Source organism: Macaca nemestrina, chromosome 14 (genome assembly GCF_043159975.1).
Source record: "Macaca nemestrina isolate mMacNem1 chromosome 14, mMacNem.hap1, whole genome shotgun sequence".
Classification (NCBI taxonomy): domain Eukaryota; kingdom Metazoa; phylum Chordata; class Mammalia; order Primates; family Cercopithecidae; genus Macaca; species Macaca nemestrina.
Genome location: NC_092138.1, coordinates 22,748,253 through 22,770,740, shown reverse-complemented (window position 1 = coordinate 22,770,740; position 22,488 = coordinate 22,748,253). Strand labels below are relative to the sequence as shown.

The window sequence follows — 22,488 nt, the reverse complement described above, 5'->3', positions numbered from 1 at the left end:
AAAGGGACACAGAGACCCAGATGAGTCACAGTGCTCACCTTTCTTGAGCAACTACTTAAGAACAGGAAACGGTGGCAGAAGTAGATCCTTGTGACACTTAAGCTAAGTTGGTGTGCTGAAATATATGCCAAGCACTCTAGGAACTTGGTTCAAGAGCAGCTAATAGTTCTTCATCTGTTTACTGTTAAGGGTATTTTTGGAATCTAAGATAATTTTGGAAGTTTAGTACTTTGTTATTATTTGACTCTGATTTTGGCACAAAAAAATACCTCTAATGAAACTTCAAGCATTTCTCAGGTTCTAGTTCAATGGGGACATCCATCACGTGCTTCTTGATGACTGCCTGAGAAAAAGGACGGAAAGGCCAATCCCTAGAGAAATAATCTATGCACATAGTTTGTAAACTGTGCCTTGGGAACTCTAGGGCTCTGTTTCTCCAGTGTGGTCTGTATCACCTGCATCAAATACTTTAGAGTACTTGTTAAAAATCCGAATTTCCTTCCTGGAGACCTACAGAATCAGAGTCTGGAGGGACTTGGGGCAGGAAGGGTAGGGACCTGCCCTTCCACAAGTGTTCCAGGTAGTTCTTATGCATACTAAAGAGCTCCAGGAGCTCTACTCTTTGCCTTTGCCAGCTCACATAGACCCTTCAACCGTATCACCCCTTCTTCTAAAGTGTAAGTTCCATGAGGTCTAGGCTTTTTGTCCATTGTATTCACAGCTGTATCCCCAGTACTTTGAACAATGGCACACAGCAAGTATTTGTTGACTGAATAAATTAAGACATTAGGTAAATTGAATTTCCACCTAAGAGTTCATTTTGATCAAGGTTTCTAATACTAAAAAAAAAAAAAAAGTACCTAGACCATAGTTTTGGATCATCCTCTTTCCTTACAGAACAGAAGCAAAGGTAGCTGAAAGCCCTTAGGTTTCCGAGCCCCTCTTAGATAATTACATTGAGTATGGAACCGAGTTAGCCACATTTTCAAGACCAAGTTCCTATTGCCTTCAGATAATAATCTGGTAACCGTTAAGTATCATTCCTGCATTTACTCCAATAAGGACTGGACTTTAGAAATGTCAAGTGTCAATTACTGGTGAGTTTGATTTCCCATTCCGCTGTCCTGACTTATAGACCAAAGCTCTTAATGCTGGAATGTCTGACACTCTTGATTCAATTTAAGGCACAGCAGTAATGTGACTTTCTGTGGGTTTTTACATTGACAGTGATGGAGCTGAAACTAGGCACTTCCGGTTGGATCTTAAGCTCAGTAAGATGGCATTTTTTGATTTTTATCAGGGAAGAGCCCTTGTTTCGGTGACCCATGTGTTCAATTCTACAATGAAAAGTTATTTATTTATTTATTTATTTATTTGTTTGTTTATTTTTTGAGACAGTTTTGCTCTTGTCACCCAGGCTGGAGTGCAATGCCTTGATCCCGGCTCACTGCAACCTCTGCCTCTCGGGTTCCAGCTATTCTCTTGCCTCAGCCTCCTGAGTAGCTGGTATTACAGGCATGCACCACTACACCTCGCTAATTTTGTATTTTTGGCGGAGACGTGGTTTTACCATATTGGTCAGGCTGGTCTTGAACTGTGGACCTCAGGTGATCTGCCCACCTTGGCTTCCCAAAGTGCTGGGATTACAGGTGTGAGCCACCGTGCCTGGTCTGAATGTTAGTTATTCATTCATTCACGTACCTGTTTTTCATAAATATCAGTTGAGCATTTCTGTCTAGAAATGCCTTTATTCAGCTTTACAGATAGAGTTGGGTAGTCTTTATATATTCATGGGAAGAATCTACTTGTTATTCTATACTGAGACTGCCAAATTTGTGTGTGTGCGTTTTGTGGATGCACTGCTGAAAGTGAAGTCCTTGGATAAAAAAGGGGGCAGTCCCTTATTCCTGATTCTGTCTTCTCAGTACAAATAAAGATCAACTTAAAAAAAAATAAATTATAGACATAAGCTGTTTGTATGAACTGGAGCCTGAAATCAAGAAGTGGATAATAGGAAGGGAGGGAAGCAATGTGGAGTAAGAACAACCAGCTTGGATATTATATATCTTTAGGTTCCCCAAAAGCAGGATGCTGAAACAAGAATTTAGGTACAGCCTGTTTCTTTGGCAGGTGATCCTAGAAGGCACTGCAAGGGAGTAGAGAAATGAGACAGAGAAGGGATCCTCCCCTTAAAGATGGGGTAGACTGAGTCTCTGAATGTCACTCTGAACCACGAGGAATTTTAGGTTATCCACCAAATTGCACCCCTCATTAGTTAAAGGTTGTCTGGGAGCATTCACTTCCTGGTACTTTCAGCCTGTGTCTTTCCTCCTTTGTGTGGTCAGAGGATAACCTCACACAAAAGATGCTGCAAGAAGTCTCGATAGTAAATGGGAATTGCACAGGTGGCCTCTAGGTAGGTAGGGGGAAGCATGACTTTGTGATGATATATATGTATGTGTGTGTGTGTGTGTGTGTGTGAGATGGTGAATTTTATGAGTCAACCATTATTGTGGGTCTTTCTGTGAGGGTGTTTTTGGGTGGGATTAACATTTAAATCAGTGGAATTAAGTAAAGCAGATTGTCCTCCATTTTATGGGTGGGCTTCATCCAATCAGTTGAAAACCTGAGTAGAACAAAAAGATTGACTCTCCCATCAGTAACAGAATTCTCCAGCTAACTGCCTTCAGACTTCATCTGCAGCATCAACTCTTCCAGCCTGATGACCTTTGAGCTGAACCTTTGCTCTCCCTGGATCTCCCACTCCACTGGCCCACCCTGTGATTTTGAACTTACCAGTCTCCACAATTGTGTGAGTCAATTCCTTAAAATAAACCTCTCTGTCTCTCTCTTTTATTGGTTCTGTTTCTCTGGAGAACCCTGGCTAATACAGTATGCCTGTGCTTGATTTCTTCTGGTTAGGAAAGAAAGAAGTAACTCCTTTTGGACAAAGAAGGTAATGTGTGTTGGTTTTACGTGTTTTATTTTACCTAAAAAATAAATTGATATTCTGATAATTTTTCTAAAGCTTGTAAAACACTTTAGTTAAATCTTTTTAAAAAGGTAACCAAAAGTACAAACCCAGATAACTTTAAACTCTTAACACCAAGCACCATCACTGACAGAAGCATTTTCATTTCAGGAGCATTTTATTCTGCATAAGACGGGATACAATGGTACAAATCTGCAGTTTGGTGGTGGTGGTTGTTCTTTTGGGAATCCTGCATGTGTAGGCTATAAGTTTTTACAGTGGGTTTAGCTCATAATACATTCTGTCCATGAAGCACATTACCGTTGAAGGTGTGTTTGGCCTTTGCCTGTTTATTGCTACCCAGAGTATATATAATTAGAAAGAATTTATTATTTCCTAGAAGGTGTTAGGTGCCCACTCTTGTCTCTCTGATTCTTTTGATTCCTAAGCTCCTGAAAGCAACTCTTAAGAATAACTCTGGATGCAGGTTGGCAAAATAAATGTATTTTTTTTGTACAGTGAAATTTCTCTACTGCATATACTGTGGTGTTTTGCTACTTGTCAATATTCAGTCGAAGTCCCTTGAACATCTGAAAAGCTAAGCCTGATAAGAAGCATTAAACAGTCTCTTATTTTCTGCATTATAAAACTAATTTTCAGAGCAGCAATTTGTATGAAGCAAATAATCAGATTATTGCCTTTATCTCTAAGTGTTTCCCAGATGGAACAGCATATAGAACAGGATATTATGCAGCTTGAGTTGGATGTACATCAAAATCATTAGCTTATATTGAAAGCTTCACTGGGAAGATTAGAACTATAGTCAAGATAAAACTAACTCTTTGAAGATGAATTCCAATGAAGTAATGCCAAATAAGTGGAAAAAGGCATCTTTGGAAAAATATTTGTTGTCTATATTTAATATTCTTAGATTTCTGTTAGACAATCTAAAGCAGAGAATTAGTGAATAAGTTATTAATTTGGAGATGATATTGGGAAGAGAATGTTTATTTTCAACTATCCCTGTTTTACTCATGCCATTCTGCCTATTAATAGAATAAAAACAATTGCTGGCTGTATTAACATATTGTGGGATGTAAGTGACAGAAACTCGGCCTTCAACATAGCCAAGCAAAACTGGAGAGAGTGATAAGTAGAACCGGGTACTTGAACACTTTCAAGATTCTTACTCTGGGTATCAGCTTCATGCTTCTTTGACTTTCCTCTGAGTATCTTCATGATACCCAGACCAGACTGGCTTTCTCCAAATGGCAGAAGATGACCAGTGGTAGTTCCCAAGTTTTACATCTTTAATTATACTCGCTGGAGAAAGTATGACTTAATGTACATCGACTCATGTACTTATGAAACACACACCTCTCCCCAATTTAATGTGGGAACACTCAGCCCTGGCAAGGAAATGGGGGCTCCATCACTGAGTACCTGCCACATTCCAGGTAGAGTTTACCTAGGGCTTTCCATACATGATCTCTAATCACGGAATTCTTTCCAAGTAAGCCTCACTCTTTTCCAGATCAAGCATAAAGTGGTTAAATCACCAAAGTCACACTGCTAATAAATGATGTACCTTGGATTTCAACTTTATTTTTTGAATTTTACTTTAAGTTCTTGGATACATGTGCAGAAAGTGCAGGTTTGTTACATAGGTATACATGTGTAATTGTGGTTTGCTGCACCTATCAATCTGTCATCTAGATTTTAAGCCCTACATGCATTAGGTATTTGTCCTAATACTCTCTCTCCCCTTGCCCCCCACCTCCTGACAGGCCCCAGTGTGTGATGTTCCCCTCCCTGTGTCCACGTGTTCTCATTGTTCAACAACCACTTATGAATGAGAACATGTGGTGTTTGGTTTTCTGTTCTTGTGTTAGTTTGCTGAGAATGATGGCTTCCAGCTTCATCCATGTCCCTGAAAAGGACATTAACTCATTCTTTTTTATGGCTGCATAGTATTCCATGGTGTGTATGTGTCACATTTTCTGTATCCAGTCTATCATTGATGGGCATTTGGGTTGGTTCCAAGTCTTTGCTATTGTGAATAGTGCTACAATAAACATACGTGTATGTGTGTCTTTATAGTAGAATGATTTATAATCTTTTGGGTATATACCCAATAATGGGGTTGCTAGGTCAAATGGTGTTTCTGGTTCTAGATCCTTGAGGAATTGCCACACTATCTTCCACAATGGTTGAACTAGTTTACACTCCCACCAACAGCGTAAAAGCATTCCTGTTTCTCCACATCGTCTCTGGCATCTGTTGTTTCCTGACTTTTTAATGATCACCATTCTAACTGGCGTGAGATGGTATCTCATGGTTGTTTTGATTTGCATTTCTCTAATGACCAGTGATGATGAGCTTTTTTTCATATGTTTGCTGGCCGCATAAATGTCTTCTTTTGAGAAGTGTCTGTTCATATCCTTTGCCCACTTTTCGATGGGGTTGTTTTTTTCCTATAAAGTTGTTTAAGTTCCTTGTAGATTCTGGATATTACACCTTTGTCAGATGAGTAGATTGCAAAATTTCCTCCCATTCTGTAGGTTGCCTGTTCACTCTGATGATAGTTTCTTTTGCCGTGCAGAAGCTCTTTAATTATATCTCATGTGTCAATTTTGGCTTTTGTTGCAATTGCTTTTGGTGTTTTAGTCATGAAGTTTTTGCCCATGCCTATATCCTGAATGGTATTGCCTTGATTTTCTTCTAGGATTTTTATGGTTTGAATTTTACATTTAAGCCTTTAGTCCATCTTGAGTTAATTTTTGTATAAGATGTAAGGAAGGGGTCCAGTTTCTGTTTTTTGCATATGGCTAGCCAGGTTTCCCAGCACCATTTATTAAACAGGGAATCTTTTCCCCCATTGCTTGGTTTTGTGAGGTTTGCCAAAGATCAGATGGTCGTAGATATGTGGTGTTATTTCTGAGGTCCCTGTTCTGGAATTTCAACTTCATCTTTATCTGTGTTCCTTCCTCTGTACCATGCTGCTTCACTAAAAAGTTTGTTTTGTTTTGCTGTGTGACAACATGACATTCATAACACAGTTTGATCAGTAATATGCCCTTTTGCCTGTTAGATACCCTCAGTTTTCATCACATTTATTCTAATCCCGAGCAGTGGGAAAACAATTTTAGATAATTTTTTTCCAACTTCTGCAAGTGGTAAAATGCACAAGTATTAAGCTCAGATGAGTATTACTTATAATGATCAGTCAACCTAGACTCAGAAACCAGTGATATCATGAAGTTGTGCTTTTAATGTGAGAGTCTCAGGTGCCCAATTCTTTCCCTCCACAGTTCACTGTGGCAGACAGTGTTGAATTTCACCTGAGCTCTGAAAACAGTAACAGTTTTCCGTTCTGGGAAACAGCTTGTCACCAACCACCCTTCCCATGTGACTTAGATAAGGCTTCTTGTCCACTTTTGACTCTCATGACAAATAAGATGACTCCCTTGTTTACCTGTGACAAGGACAGATACACACCCTCCAATTTCACATGCTTTGTCTTATGAATAATTAGATGGATTGTTTGTCCTCCTGTAACTAGCTAGACACAGAGATAAGCATTTTCTTTTAAGCTGACTGCCTGAGACTTCTGATTGCAAAATCAATCCCCACTGTAAACCACTCCACTTGTAACTTGTCTACACCTACCTATAAAGGTGTAAGACAAAGCCCCCCTACTGGGACACTCTGATCCTCAGATCTGAGGTGCTCCCCATTGCTCCCCATTGCTATAGCCAGAATAAACTCAGTTTCTGTACTCGTTCAGTTCTTGTCTTTAATGAGCCCTATCAGGTCTCACAGATTGAATTCCATCTCTCCTGACCCAAGTGTGTCTGTGTTTGTGCATACATGTACACTCATGTGTGTACGTCAATATCCCAAAAGGAAGTGTGTACATCAATATCCTGGAAGAAACTTTGGAATTTACATTGAATATGAGTAGCAAACTTCAAATTTTATAACAGAAAACTCCCATGCTCAGTGTAGATTGGTGCTACCATCATAGATTCAGAAGCTTGCCAAATGCTGCTTAGAGAAATCTCACCGGTGATTATTGCCATTTAAGATTCATGCTGAGGACCAGGATAGCTTTTTGTCCAGGTTCATTTAGATTTTCTTTCATTCTAGGAAGCTGTATGTCATAAATGTGTTTTTTGTGTTGCTCCCTTCACCTGTGATAGTTAGAACCTGTGTATAACCAGAGCACCACGAGGCCAAATCTCTAGCAAGTGCAAATTCAAAGAAACAGTAATCTGACAAAGTGTAATTGATTGCAAGCAAATTGTAAATGGAGGTTCTCAAAGGACATCAAGAGGCCTCTTAAAACCTATTCTATTTTCCCCCCATCCATCTCTTAATCACCCCAAAACTTTTCAGTTGACTGTTTTCTCCCTCTGCTTCCACATACTGAAGGACACCATGTAGAATAGTAGTGTTTGCCTTCTCTCATCCTCTGAAGACATTTCTGTCCTTGCTCACTTAGTTTCTAGGCTTTTGAAATGTAGAATTAAGGTGAGCAGGAAATGAAAAAAACAGAATAGTACTGAGGTTTACTCATGGAAGGAAAAAAGAATAGTGATTAAAGAGAAATGAGTGTGCGTGTGTATGTACGCAACAGAAAATCACAACTCCTATGTAACTCAGTTTACGTAACACAGAATTTTGCATACAGTAAATTTTAGGAACTATTTGAAACACATTAATGACTTCCAGCTGTGTGTGTGTTTTTTTTTAAAGCAGTGGAACCATGTTTTTTTTAAATAGAAATATTAAGTGGAATTTTAATAAACAAAATAAAACTGAAGTTTGGACAAGCAGCCTGAATATCTGTGTACTCTGCTTCTCCCCCTGGAGAAGACAGTTTGAAAAATAGTTAGAAATTCCAGTTCAATAAAAATATATGCTATTAATTTTTAAAATTAAGAAGCAAATCATCATTGATTTTTTCTTATTATAAAGGCAATATGTTTATTTAGAGAAAATTAAAAATATAAATAACTACTGAATATTTCATAATTTCAGCACCCCAAGATAAACTTTATTAACAATACTGTTAATATTCTCCTGTCCAGTCACCGATTTTTAAATCTGTATCATGTGTCAATATATCAGTGTTTTAATATGATGATGCCATGGTTTTTGTTTCTGGTTCATAGAAAGAATCATGTAACGTCATTAAAGCCTTAACAGTGATCTTAAGTACTGTCCAAAACACATTAAACTGTGGTCTCCAGGTTATTTAAAAGTTGACTTTCCTTTGAGGTTTTTTTTCTTAGAGATTGCCATTATCTGCCACATCAAAGGTAATGATCTTTCTTCTCGTTTCTTACACCTGAGTAAATTTTCTGGCTCCATTGGACTCGGTTCATAAATACCCAAGCAAATGAACAGTCCAAATGGTCTAATTAAACTGTTCTGCATTCTGCTTCCCCTGTCAGAAAGGGCAGAACCGGACTTCAAGTCCGGGAGTGCAGTAGCAGCTGGAAAAAAAAATGGCACTATGGGACCTTGAGAGGTCTCCACAATTTTACAGGGTGCTGTCACTCTGAATGAATTAAATAAATTATTTATTTATCTTAACTACAGATTCTGTTTAGTCAATTTATTAAGGAAGCCTAGGACACTAATAAAACAGGGCTGAAACAGGGGTTTGAGATTAACTGTGAAATTGATTTATCCTCGTTATGCATGACTCCTCATTTGCCCAGATAACTGAGAATTACACTCTTTTCCTAAGGAAAGAACAGTTCTGGTTTGAGGAAGATAAGAGTGTAAATGAAAGAAGGGACACGGGATTTCTAAGCAACACTCTGCCCCGACTTCTACCTCAAGCAGTTAGGGCAGAAAGAGTCCACTGTCTTTCATATCAAAGCCAAGTTTCAATCGCTCACTTGACTTTAAAAAGTGCAAAGCATGTTCTGCTTTATGTTTTAAACTCTTGACCCATGATCATTATCAGGTAAGAACCATATCAATTACCATAGCTGTAATTGCATTGCTTTTAATATTATCTAGAAAATCATGCACATTAATAGTGGAGCTTTCTATGTCTGTTGAAGAACAATTACTCCTAAAAATTTACTATACTACGAAAGTATATGATTTTTATTTCTTTTTTTGTGTGTGCAAAAGAAATCCCAGCATTGAAGTATCTTTAAAAAATTGTTTTTGGGAGAAATACATTAAGTTTTTTCAACAAGATCTTTTAGTGCAGTAGTAATTTCCCATTATAGAAATGCAAATTTTGTTCCTTCAGGATTAATGTGCTTATTTCTTGATTGATGATCAGCCTTTTTATCTGCCAGGGGTGTGATAAGCCTAGTTTGACTACTTACATGTTTTGTTTTACAAAGCTTTATAGTTCCTGTGCTATTTCATTTTGGCTGTAGGCTATAACAGCTTAAAATAATTATTTTAATATCTGGAATTGATAACAGCAGTCTAAAAAATACAGCATTGTTTGCATTATATCTTCACTTAGAAGGTAATGGCTGTAATAAGATTGAACTCATCTATGAATTAATCACATTGCCTGCTTCATCCTTTCAGTGAATTCTATCTTTTGAACAATGTACAGAGAAACACTGTAAATTTGTAGATTGTACTTGCTTTTATCTCTTTGGTGGTAATATATTTGTTGAACAGACAGCAACTATCTTTATGGAGGACCATCATGCTAAGGTAATATTTTTAGGGTTTTGGTTACAAAGTAGACTTCTGATTGTTCTATAGTTTCCAAGGTCAACTGCTGATGTGTGTTTCTTTTCCCATATAAATATGGGTGCACCAAAAATCTCACAAATCACCACTAAAGAACTTACTCATGTAACCAAATACCACCTGTACCCCAATATCTTATGGAAAAAAACTCTTGATAAAAAGATTACTTTCTTAAGAAGCAAATATAATTTCTTTCTTTCCAGTTCTTTTTTTCTATAGATTTTTTTTTTTCTCTTCAGCAACCTTTCCCCTCAACGTTATTTCTTTTCTCTGACAACAATCACCAAGTCTTTGGGGTTTTTTCTCAGTGATATTTTGTTCCATAAAAAAAAAAATAGCCTTTAACATCACTACAGATCATCACAGTTGATCTGATTTTGTGTTTGAGTAAAACTTATTATCAACTAAGTTGAAAACAAATACCTTTATTTATTTATTTTTATTTTTTTTGAGACAAGGTCTTGCACTGTTACCCAGGCCGGAGTACAGTGGTGTGATCTTGGCTCACTGCAGCCTTGATCTACTGGCCTCAATCTGTCCTCCCACCTCGGTCCTGGAGTAGCTGGGACCACAGGTATGTGCCACCAGGCCTGGCTATTTTAAAAATTTTTTGTAGCGACAGCGTCTCACCATGTTGCCCAGGCTGGTGTCTAAACCCCTGGGCTCAAGTGATTCTCTCCCTTTGGCCTCTCAAAGTGCTGGGACTACAGATGTGAGCCAGCATACCTGGCCTGAAAACAAATATCTTAATGGTTAAGATAAAAAAAATTGGAGTGAAATCTACCGAACATAAAACTAGCTAATTTAAAGTGAGCAATTCATTGGCATTTAATCTATTCACAATGTTGTGCAATCATCACTTCTACTTAGTTCCAAAATATTTTTGTCACCCCAAAGGAAAACTCCTACCTATTAAACAGTTACTTTTCATTTTTTCCTCCCCACTGCCTGTGGCAACCATCAATCTGCATTGTCTCTATGGATTTACTTATTCTGGATGTTTCATATAAATGGAATCATACACTATTTGTCCTTTATGTCTGGCTTCTTTTGCTTACATGATGTTTTTGAGGTTCAGTCATGTTGTAGCCTGTATCAGTACCTTTTTCCTTTTAATGGTTGAATAATATTCCATTGTCTGTCTACACCATAACTTGTCTATCAGTTCATCCATTGATACATATATGGATTGTTTCCGCCTTTTGGCTGTTGTGAATAATGCTACTATAAACATGCCTGTACATGCATTTGCTTGAGTAGCTCTTTTCAGTTCTTCTGGGTATATACGTATGAGTGGAATTGCTGGGTTGTATAGTAATTCTATGTTTAACTTTTTGAGAAACAGAATTTTTTATTTCAAATTTTGGGCAAATATTTATATCAGTAGTCCTAGTCAGACACTCAGCTGTGCTTGATTTATCTCATGGCTCACTAGGCAAACTTATGTGAAAAGCAAGCTTATAAAGAAAAAATAAGATTGTTCCAAACTGAGAACAGAACTCTATCTTCCTAATTTTTTTTTAATAAGGGGTATTCAACTACAGATTGTGAAATGAATGAGATATGTAGTAGAATGTGAACAATAGCACTTTCTTAGACCTGGGCAAGCAGGACCCCTGCCTGGACCCTAGGCTTTGGAGTACTTTCATCAAAAATTCTAAGACCCTCTTGGGTGCCAGGCACCTGTAATCCCAGCACTTTGGGAGGCCGAGGCAGGTGGATTATTTGAGGTCAGGAGTTCGAGACCAGCCTGGTCAACATGACGAAACCCTGTGTGTACTAAAAATACAAAAAATTACCTGAGTGTGGTGGTGCATGCCTGTAATCCTAGCTACTTGGGAGGCTGAGGCAGGAAAATTGCTTGAACCCAGGAGCGAAGGTTGCAGTGAGTCAAGATTGCATCACTGCCATCCAGCCTGGGTAACAGAGTGAGACTCAATGTCCAGAAAAAAAAAAAAAGAGAGATGGCCCCAGTGACTTCCAGAACTGTGCCTGTGGGTTGACCTGGGGTCCTGTAGCTGGGCTGTTTCCAAGAGGGAGGATTGCTTCACTGTGATACGTTTTGTGGGATCACATGGTATCAGACCACCAGAATAATGCTAATATACTAACCTTGGGTGACTTTCATCACATCAGACCCAGGTTGAGTTCTGAGGTCTGGGCTTCGATGGTCCACCTTGGGCTTGAGCCATATGTGTGCCTCGTGTGTCTTCTCTTGCCTCCATCATGTGTCTTGACCATGGTGCCACTTGTAGTCTACAGCACGATGTGGCAGGGGTCAAGGTGGGGAGATGTGTCATTTCCCCTCAGTACCTCCCTCCATTAGCACCCAGAATGGTCACTTCACCCTTCTTCAGTTTGCACACCAATTGTTAGTCTTCCAGGCATGATGTGCGTATGGCTTCCGTGGACTTTGGAGACCTTTGTTTTGTGACACCAGTGGGCCCTTCCGATCCATGTTCTCTCTTGCCTCCAATCAAGGTGTTAATATGGTACTCTCTGAGGTTGGCCATAAGCTGTCCTGGACAAGGGATTACCATTCCCTTTGTGAACAGGACTGCTCCTTTTACAGCACCCCCAGACCGCCAACTATTCTCCTTATAGGTGGCAATGTGTGGAACGCAGGTGTGTGGTTACCATGAAGAGTTCACATTCTAAGAATGCTGTGATTTAGAGGGAAGACATAGTTGGAAGATATGTTGTTCTATGTTTATTTTATTGAATTTTGAGGGATAAATTTAACATGGCTAGAAAACAAATTTTTGTCCATATTTTTCTTTATTACTGTGGGTAAATTTTACATTTATGGCCTTCACCAATGAAGTGCAATAACAACCTTTAAGATAATCTGTTAGAAGCCAGCTTCACAGGCAGTGCGATGGATGATGCAGCATCATGAGGAATGATATAACTAGCCCTAAATAAACAGCATTAGGGGACTGCAAAGGCAAACACATCTATGTTATTTCAATACAAAGAGATTCTGAGTAGCTAGGGCATTGAGAAAAAGTACATGGCTATTTTTTTCACGGTGAGAAATATGGCATTGATGGGCCTGAACAGAAAGACCTGGTGCCTAGGCACTCTGAAGAGCCTTCACATGCACTGATTGGACAGTAAGTCAATCTAAATACCTTTCTTTACCTTTTCTTTAATAATTCTTGATTAGTCATTATTGTCATTATTGTAACTCACATGGACCCATGAATTTCGCAATGCGTTTTAAAATAAAATATCGCCCACGGCCCTGCACATTCTAGGGATAGCTCTGGTGGGTCATGTTGTGAGTTTATATAACTAATGAATGCTTCCTATGACTGAACACTATAGTTGAGAACATGTTGGAGAGGGTAGCCCTCTCTAAACAGATTGATCTTTATATTAGGTTGTAAAAAGAGTACTGTGCACATAACAAGGAATATCAATAGAGTCTAGGTCATGAAGAGTCCTCTGTCATGTTTGTAACTTGGACATTATTTCATATTGAAAGTTAGTTTAGAAAGACTGTTATTGAGTAGAGGATCACTGTGAAAGAGCCAAGACTAGACAAAATGATATTATTAATGAAGCCATTGCAACAGTTCTAGAAGATATCATGAGGGTAGTGATATAAGGAGTAGACATAATAGATGATCTCTACAATGCTATTTACAATAATTTAAAGTGAAAGATATTCAAATTATTCATTAACATAGAACTGATTAAAATTATGGCATGTCGATTTGATGAAATATAATTCAATTACTATAAATGATGTGGATCTATATTTGATCTTTTTAACTGAAAAAAGATGATACAACAGTTTGCAAAGTATGAACTAATTTTGGGGGCACTAACTCTGCCTCACATCTGTTTTTGTATATTTACACAAGAAACATTTGTGAAGGTATATATCCCCGAATACCAACAGTGCTTATTCTGAGTGGTTGAATTAAAGGTGTTCTTGAAAAATTACTCCACCTGTGTCCACCCCCACAACCTATAACATCAATATAAAACAAACTGCTACATATATCTCATTAGCTTAGGATATAAAAAGACTACAACATAATTACCATTCAAATGAATGTAGCATAGTGTCTCAATCCATTGAGATGTATGAAAAGTTCATTTTTCTACAGAAAGTTTCTTCTCTAATGTTTCCTGGAACACCAAGTTTACCTACTAAGTCCAAAGTGACCAGTTAAAGTGTTTGTTCAGGCTGCTGAAAAATCCCAGTTTCTTTGCTGTTACTTCTGGTTCTGCTGGGGCACATCATTACCTCTAAGATCAGGTAATTGAGGTTACTGTGCAAGACCACGTCCTTGGCAGGGGCTGTCATAATGGTTGAGGCCCTGTCTGCCACAACTCTGCCCCTGCAGTCATTCCTCACAATGCTAGATCAAGAGCTGTTCTAGCATCAACTTTTCGTGTCCAGGATCATCCCTTTTCTTCCAATTTGCTCCAAACACAAACATAGTGATCTTACTTAACTGCCTCAAATCACAGCCCAGTGTAGACTTTCTGTTTCAGTCTGAACAATCACAGTAGTCCACATACTTTTGAAAATGTTGGTCATCCAGACTTAAATAATCCTATGTGATTGTGCATGTGTCTGAGTGGGGGGAGGGAAGCATAGAGAACCTTGTGTATAATAATAATCCTTCCTCTGGGAATTCCATTTCTGTTCTCTCAAGGATACAGTTCAGTTATACAAACCTTCAGTTTACATGACTATGCTCAACAGTGAACATCTCAGGCAGTACTGTTTTCATTTGGATATGAGGTGGCCTCCCATTTTTCTCCGAAAGCAATGATTGGATAATTGCTTTACATTGATGTGATTGAAAGATATATCCTGGTAGTTTTGCAAATAGGGTTGTTCCAAAGGCCCTCAAAAATGTTCAGAAGCTCCCCAAATAGTGGTTTTCTTTTTAGAATAATAAAAACATTAACAAAGTACTTTGTTGATCATCAGGCTGGCTGATATTTACTGGAGTAGTAAAGAAGCAATTTCATGACTTCCCTCATTTAAGAGGAATCATTGATTTTCTTTCAAGTAAAAGGATATCAGTAGTACTCACGATGAAAGGAAAATGTGTTTAAGGTTTTCAAGTACTGTGAGTTTGGATTTTATTCATATTATTATATTTCTTCTTCTTCTTCTTTTTTTTTTTTTTGAGATGGAGTCTAGTTTTGTTGCCCAGGCTGGAGTGCAGTGGCATGATCTCAGCTCACTGCAACCTCCGCCTCCCGGGTTCAAGAGACTCTCCTGCCTCAGCCTCCTGAGTAGCTGGGATTACAGGCATGTGCCACCACGCCCAGCTAATTTTTGTATTTTTAGTAGAGACGGGGTTTTACCTTTTGGTCAGGTTGGTCTCGAACTCCTGACCTCGTGATCCTCCCACCTCAGCGTACCAAAGTGCTGGGATTGCAGGTGTGAGCCACCGCGTTCGGCCATATATTTGTTATTAAGAACCTATGCTGAAGTCCTGGAATTAGCTGTCTTTAAACAATTTATATTTTTTATGAAAAGGATGCATACATAATGCTAAAAATCATATAAAATCCCCAAATAACTCTATTTTATTTTAGACCTTTATTTTATTTCCGTTCCCACTGGTTCCCCTGACCATTGCTGGTCTCCTTTCCAGAGACATCCACCAATAATTTTTTAACCTATGTTTTCTGTATTTATCCCCATATTTTCAAATAATATATGTATATATCTATAGCTTTAGTCTTCAGTTTTAGACATCTTTGACTTCCTGTAGCAGAATAGAGTTTTGTCTCTTTTTCAACTTTTTAAAATCCACTGATTATTTCATGTAGTTTGGTTAAATCTAGATTCAAGTAAGCCAAGTGACTACAGTTTCTGGAGATTATAATTCTCTTCTTTCTTCTCATACTCTCTCTCTTCTTCCATTTGCTTGTATGTTTTTGAACCCATTGATAATTTCCCTCACCTCCATTACCATTGTAAAATGCCTCTTAATTCAATTTCACATAAACTTATCAGATAAAATTTGTTTCATCTTATCGTGTAGATATTTTTTCTCACCTTCCTTGTCCTGTTCTGGACTAGTTACTTGCTTGGTCTAATTCACAACTATTATGTTTGCCTTTCATTTCACTACCTTTCTGAAAATTCTCTTTGCTTTTCTTTCTTCACTTGCTTTTCTTTTTCTTGGTGACTCTCTTGTTTTACTGGAGCACATCCTTCTGTAGTTTCCTTAGAAAAGGTCCAAGGGAAGGAATTGTTTTGAAAATTTGTGCACCTGATGCCTTTTTTCTTCTGCCTTCATACTTAATTGACAGCTTGCCTGGGCACAAACTTTTTAGTAAAACTGATTTTCTCTTCAGGCTCCATGGTTTTCTAGCTTCCAAAGCTGCTGCTGAGATATGGAATGTAATGCAGACTCCTGAAACTTTGTGAACGTTTTTCCCTCCCTGTGGAAATTTAGGATTTTCTCTTATTCCTGGTATTCTGAAATTTCGGAATGTATACCTTACCCTGATCTTTTCCATTTATTGGTCTGGGCATTTGGTGAACCATTTTAATCAAACTACACTGAGAAATTTTCTTGTGATTTTTTTCCCCTTCAACTTGGACTATATGGATATGATGAATCTCCTGCACTGATGTTCTAATTTTCTTAGTTTTGTTCTATTTTCCTTCTTCTTGTTTTTACTTTCTAGAGGAGTTCCTTGATTTTACTACCATTTCGCTGAAATTTTTATTGGTTATTGTAGTTTTAGTTACTAAACGTCCTTTTCTTCTCTAACTAATCCTTTATGACATAGCATCTTATTCTTTTTCATGAATCCTATAGCTTTTATTTTCCCTCTGATGATAATGTAATTATTTTTAAAGGTTTTTCTCATTTTCTGCATTATTTGTTTTATCCAAATTCCCTGTTTGTTTTTCTCTCTGCCATTCATGTTGGAGACATTGTTCCTTTGCTTCTAATGATCTATGGCTGTCTATTCATGTTTAATAGTGATAGCTAAAAACTTATTGAAAACCACTGTGCATTGATATTGCTGACTGATGGGCCTTTGTATTAGTCCATTCTTGCACTGCTATAAAGAAATATCTGAGACTGGGTAATTTATAAAGAAAAGAGGTTTAATTGGCTCATGGTTTCCTGGGCTGTACAGGAAGCATGGCAACATCTACTTCTGGGAAGACCTCAGGAAACTTACAATCATGGCAGAAGACAAAGTGGGAACAGGTGGCTTCTATGGCAGGAGAAGGACCAAGAGAGAGTTGGGAGGTGCTGTAGACTTGTAAACAACCAGATCTCATGAGAACTCACTATTTCTCTGACAGCACCAGGGAGGGATGTTGTTAAACCATGAGAAACTGCCCCCATGATCCAATCACCTCTCAATAGGCCCCACCTCCAGCAGTGGGGGTTACATTTCAACATGAGATTTAGGTGAGGACACATCAAAACCATATCAATCTGCCCTTGGCCCCTCCCAAATCTCATGTTCTTCTCACATTGCAAAATACAACCATGCCTTCCCAACAGTCTCCCAAAGTTGCAACTCATTCCAGAATTAACTCAAAAGTCCAAAATCTCCTCTGACACAAGGCAAGTCCCTTCAACATATGAGCCTGTAAAATGAAAAACAAGTTAGTTACTTCCAAGTACGATGGGGGTATAGGCATTGGGTAAATAATCCCATTCCAAAAGGGAGAAATCAGCCAAGAGAAAGGGGCTACAGGCCCCATGCAAGCCCAAAACCCAGAAGGTCAGTCATTAAACTTTAAAGCTCCAAAATAATCTCCTTTGACCCCATATCTCACATCCAGAGCACACTGATGCAAGGAGTGAGCTCCCAAAGCCTTGGGAAGCTCCACCACTGTGGTTTTTCAGTGTTCAGCCCCTGAGGCTGCTCTCACGGGTGGTGTTGAGTGCCTGCAGCTTTTCCAGGTACATGGTGCAAGCTGTTGGTGGATCTATCATTCTGGGGACTAGAGGATGGTGATCCTCTTCTCATAGCTTCACTAGGTAGTTCTCCAATGGGGACATGGTATGGGGGATCCAACCCCATATTTCCCCTCTGCACTGCCCTGGTAAAGGTTCTCTCTGAGGGCTGTGCCTCTGCAGCAGCCTTCTGCCTAAACATCTAGGTTTTTCTTTACATCCTCTGAAATCTAGGTGGAGGCTCCCAAGCCTCAACTCTTTTTTAATTTTTTTTTTTAAATTGCCATAGGTTATTGGAAAACAGGTGGTGTTTGGTTACATGAGTATGTTCTTTAGTGGTGATTTGTGAGATTTTGATGCACTCATCACTGGAGCAGTATACACTGCACTCAATTTGTAGTCTTTTATCCCTCACCGCTTCCCATCCTTTTCCCCTGATTCCCCAAAGTCCATTGTGTCATTGTTATGCCTTTGCATCCTTATAGCTTAGCTCACTTACGAATGAGAACATATGTTTGGATTTCCATTCCTGAGTTACTTAGCTTAGAATAATAGTCTCCAATCTCATCCAGGTTGCTGCAAATGCCATTAATTCATTCTTTTTTTATGGCTGAGTAGTATTCCATTGTATCTATATACCAGTTTCTCTATCCACTCGTTGATTGATGGGCATTTGGGTTGGTTCCATGATTTTGCAATTGTGAATTGCGTTGCTATAAACATGCATGTGTGAGTATCCATTTTGTATAATGACTTCTTTTCCTCTGTGTAGATACCTAGTAGTGAGATTGCTGGATTGAATGGTAGTTCTACTTTCAGTTCTTTAAGGAAACTTCAAACTGTTTTCCTTAGTGGTTGTACTAGTTTACATTCCCATCAGCAGTGTAGAGGTGTTCCCTGTTCACCACGTCCATGCCAACATCTATTATTTTTTGATTTTTTGATTATGGCCATTCTTGCAGGAGTAAGGTGGTATCACATTGTGGTTTTGACTTGCATTTCCCTGATCATTAGTAATGTTAAGCATTTTTCATATGTTTCTTGGCCATTTGTATATCTTCTTTTGAGTATTGTCTATTCATGTCCTTAGCCCCCTTTTTGATGGGATTGTTTGTGTTTTTCTTGCTAATTTAAGTTCATTGGAGATCCTGGATATTAGTCCTTTGTCAGACAGATAGATTGTGAAGATTTTCTCCCACTTTGTGGGTTATCTATTTACTTTGCTGACTGTTCATTTTGCCATGCAAAGGCTCTTTAGTTTGATTCAGTACTAGCTGTTTTTTTTTTAATTGCATTGCTTTTGGGTTCTTGGTCATAAAATCCTTGCCTAAGCCATGTCCAGAAAGGATTTTCCGATGTTATCTTCTAGAATTTTTATAGTTTCAGGTCTTACATCTAAGTCCTTGATTCATCTTGAGTTGATTTTTGCATAAGGTGAGAGATGAGGATCCAGTTTCATTCTCCTACATGTGGCTAGCCAATTATTCCAGTACCATGTGTTGAATAGGGCATCCATTCCCCACCTCGTATTTTTTTGCTTTATCAAAGATGAGTTTCCTTTGTCAAAGATAAGTTGGCTATAAGTATTTGGGTTTATTTCTGGGTTCTGTATTCTGTTCCATTGGTCCATCTACCTATTTTTATACCAGTACCATGCTGTTTTGGTGACTATGGCCTTAGAGCATAGTTTGAAATCAGGTAGTGTGATGCCTCCAGATTTGTTCTTTTTTCTTAGTCTTGGTTTGGCTATGTGGGCTCTTTTTTGGTTCCATACGAATTTTAGGATTTTTTTTCTAGTTCTGTGAAGAATGAGGGTGGTATTTTGATGGGAATTGCATTGAATGTGTATGTAGATTGCTTTTGGCAGTATGGTCATTTTCACAATATTGCTTCTACCCATTCATGAGCATGGAATATGTTTCCATTTGTTTGTATCATCTATGATTTCTTTCAACAGTGTTTTGTAGTTTTCCTTGTAGAAGTCTTTCACCTCCTTGGTTAGGTATATTCCTAAGGATTCTATATATATATATATATTTGCAGCTATTATAAAACGGGTTGAGTTCTTGATTTGATTCTCTGCTTGGTTGCTGTTGGTGTATAGGAGAGCTACTGATTTGTGTACATTAGTTTTGTATCTGGAAACTTTGCTGAATTCTTTTATAAGTTCTGGGAGCTTTTTGGAGGAGTTTTTACAGTTTTCTAGGCATACAGTCATATCATCGGCAAACAGCAACAGTTTGACTTCCTCTTTGACAATTTGGATGCCTTTTTTTCCTTCTCTTGTCTGATTGCTCGGCCAAGCCTCAACTCTTGCACTCTGTGCACATGCAGGCTTACCACCACATGGAAACTGCTAGGGCTTACAGTTTGCACTCTCTGAAGCAGTGGTTCAAGCTGTACCTGGGCCTCTTCGAGCCATGGCTGGAGCTAGAGTGGCCAGGACACAGGGAGCAATGTCCTGAGGCTGTGCAGGATGGCAAGGCCCTGGGCCTGGCCCATGAAACCACTCTTCTCTCCTGGGTCTGTGATGGAAGGGGCTGCTGGAAATCTCTCTGAAATGCCTTCAAGGCCTTCTCCTCATTGTCTTGGATATTAGCACTTGGCTCGCTATGCAAATTTCTGCAACCTGCTTGAATTCCTACCCTGAAAATGGGCTTTTCTTTTCAATCACGTGGCCAGCCTGCAAATTTTCCAAACTTTTGTGCTCTGCTTCTCTTTTAAATGTAAGTTCCAGCTTCAGGTCATTTCTTTGCTCATACTTATAAGTATAGGTTTTTAGAAGCAGCCAGGCTGTATGTTGAATACTTTGCTGCTTAGAAATTGTTTCCACCAGATACCCTAAATCATCTCTCTCAAGGTCAAAGTTCCACAGATCCCCAGGGCAGGGGCATAGTCCAACCAAACTCTTTGCTAAAGCATAGCAAGAGTGACCTTTACTTCAGTTCCTAGTAAGTTTCTCATTTTCATCTGAGACCTCTTCGGTCTGTACTTCATTGTCCATATCACTATCAGCATTTTGGTCACAACTATTTAAGAAGTCTCTAGAAAGTTCCAAATTTTCCCTCATTCTCCTGTCTTCTTCTGAGCCCTCCACACACTTTCAACCTCTGGTTATTACCCAGTTGCAAAGCTGCTTCCACATTTTCAGGTATCTTTATAGCAATACTCCACTCCTCAAAACCAGTTTTTTTGTGTTAGTCCATTCTTGCACTGCTATAAAGATCTATGTGAGACTGGGCAATTTATAAAGAAAAGAGGTTTAATTGGCTCACAACTCTGCAGGAGGTACAGGAAGCATGGCAGCATCTACTTCCTGGGAGGCCTTGGGAAACTTACAATCACGGAGGCAAAGTGGGAGCAAACATGTTACATGACAGGAGCATGACCAGGAGAGAGAACGGGAAGGTGCTATCAACTTTTAAACAAGATCTCATGAGAACTCATTATCATTATGGGGGGCGGGGATGGTGTTAAACCATGAGAAACTTCTCCCATGATCCAATTATCTCCCACCAGGCCCACCTCCAGTATTGGGGATTATATTTCAACATGATATTTGGGTGAGGACACAGATCCAAACTATAGCAGCCTCAAAGGACAACCAAATGATTATTCTGCTTTTTAATTGGAAACCCTTATATGGTAATTTCTTACTGTCTTTTATTCTGGGGTGGTTCAATTTTACCAGAAAATAGCATCCAGTCTACTGCTTGAGGGGTAAAGACTGGACTGCTAGAGTTCTGAAACTGCTCAGGGAAAGAGAGTCTGAGGGTTTCTGTTCAGCACATAAACTTTAAAATTAGCTCCTGGTTTTAGTTCAGCATCTCATTTGTGCCTGGTGTCCTCACTTCTGTAGTCTCTTATTTATTTTCCCCCAGAATATGCTGCCCATCACCTTCAGGGATTGGAGGCACTTTCACCTGTTAGTGTGGAGGAATGATCTGGAGTCTAATTGTTTCTTACACCACTTCTAACTAATTTCTCTTTTTTTCTTCTAGCCTGCTTCCTCACCTGTGCCTGCTGCCTCACCAGGTGTAATTCTTAAGAATTGTTTGTATTAAGCTGGCTTGCTTCTTGGCTAGATGGGTGTTCCTATTCCATCATTTTTCCATCCTAATATGTTGTGGTTCTCTGTTTTATGTCTTCTGGATTTATACAAATGGAGATTGTACTTCTGTTTCTTATTCACATTGTTGTGTTAATTTTAGAGCATAAAATGGAAATGTTTACTATTCTTAATTGATCTGAAGTATTCACCTCTCAAGTCATTATTCCTTATAATAAAAGCATGACGAGAAACTCTGTTAATGTATTTGCAAGTGATTTGTCTTTATTGGGGATGTTAGCTGGTGCTTCTCTTCAATTATGAGATGTGTACTTTCAGTTGACAATGAGAGATATGAGATGCCCAAAACCAGTCTGGCCAAAGTAGTTATGGTTATAGGAACATAGAAAATTTATTCCTGAGACATTTCTTAATATAGTGACATAACTTAAATGAACAATTCTACCAGTAACTAAAAATTAAAATGAATTAATCATTTAATATCTATTAAGTGCTGGGCTCTAAGACGGCAGAAAATAATGACTGAATTGTACACAGTTAAAAGTAAAGCAAATTCTTACCCAGTCAAAGCTATATCTACCCTCTTCACAAAAGCAGGGGGAGTGTTCTTTTCTGCTGTTCTCATCCAGCTCTCAGGATAGTTTGCTCTGTGCCATTTTCTCCTCTGCAAGTCTGCTCATTACAACTACATCTCATTGGTCTTGATACAGGTTACATATTGAATTGATAGGAATTACTGTTAACTAACTCAGAAATCCAGGAAATAGTGCATTTAATTTTTGTTTTCTGGA

At 38.6% G+C, this 22,488-nt stretch overlaps 1 long non-coding RNA gene across 1 annotated transcript in view; it reads left to right on the top strand.

Annotated features, from left to right (window-relative positions):
• LOC139358104 (uncharacterized) overlaps window positions 1–22,488 on the top strand; it is a 524,079-nt gene that overhangs the window by 5,051 nt on the left and 496,540 nt on the right. The gene's annotated exons all lie outside the window — the stretch shown is intronic.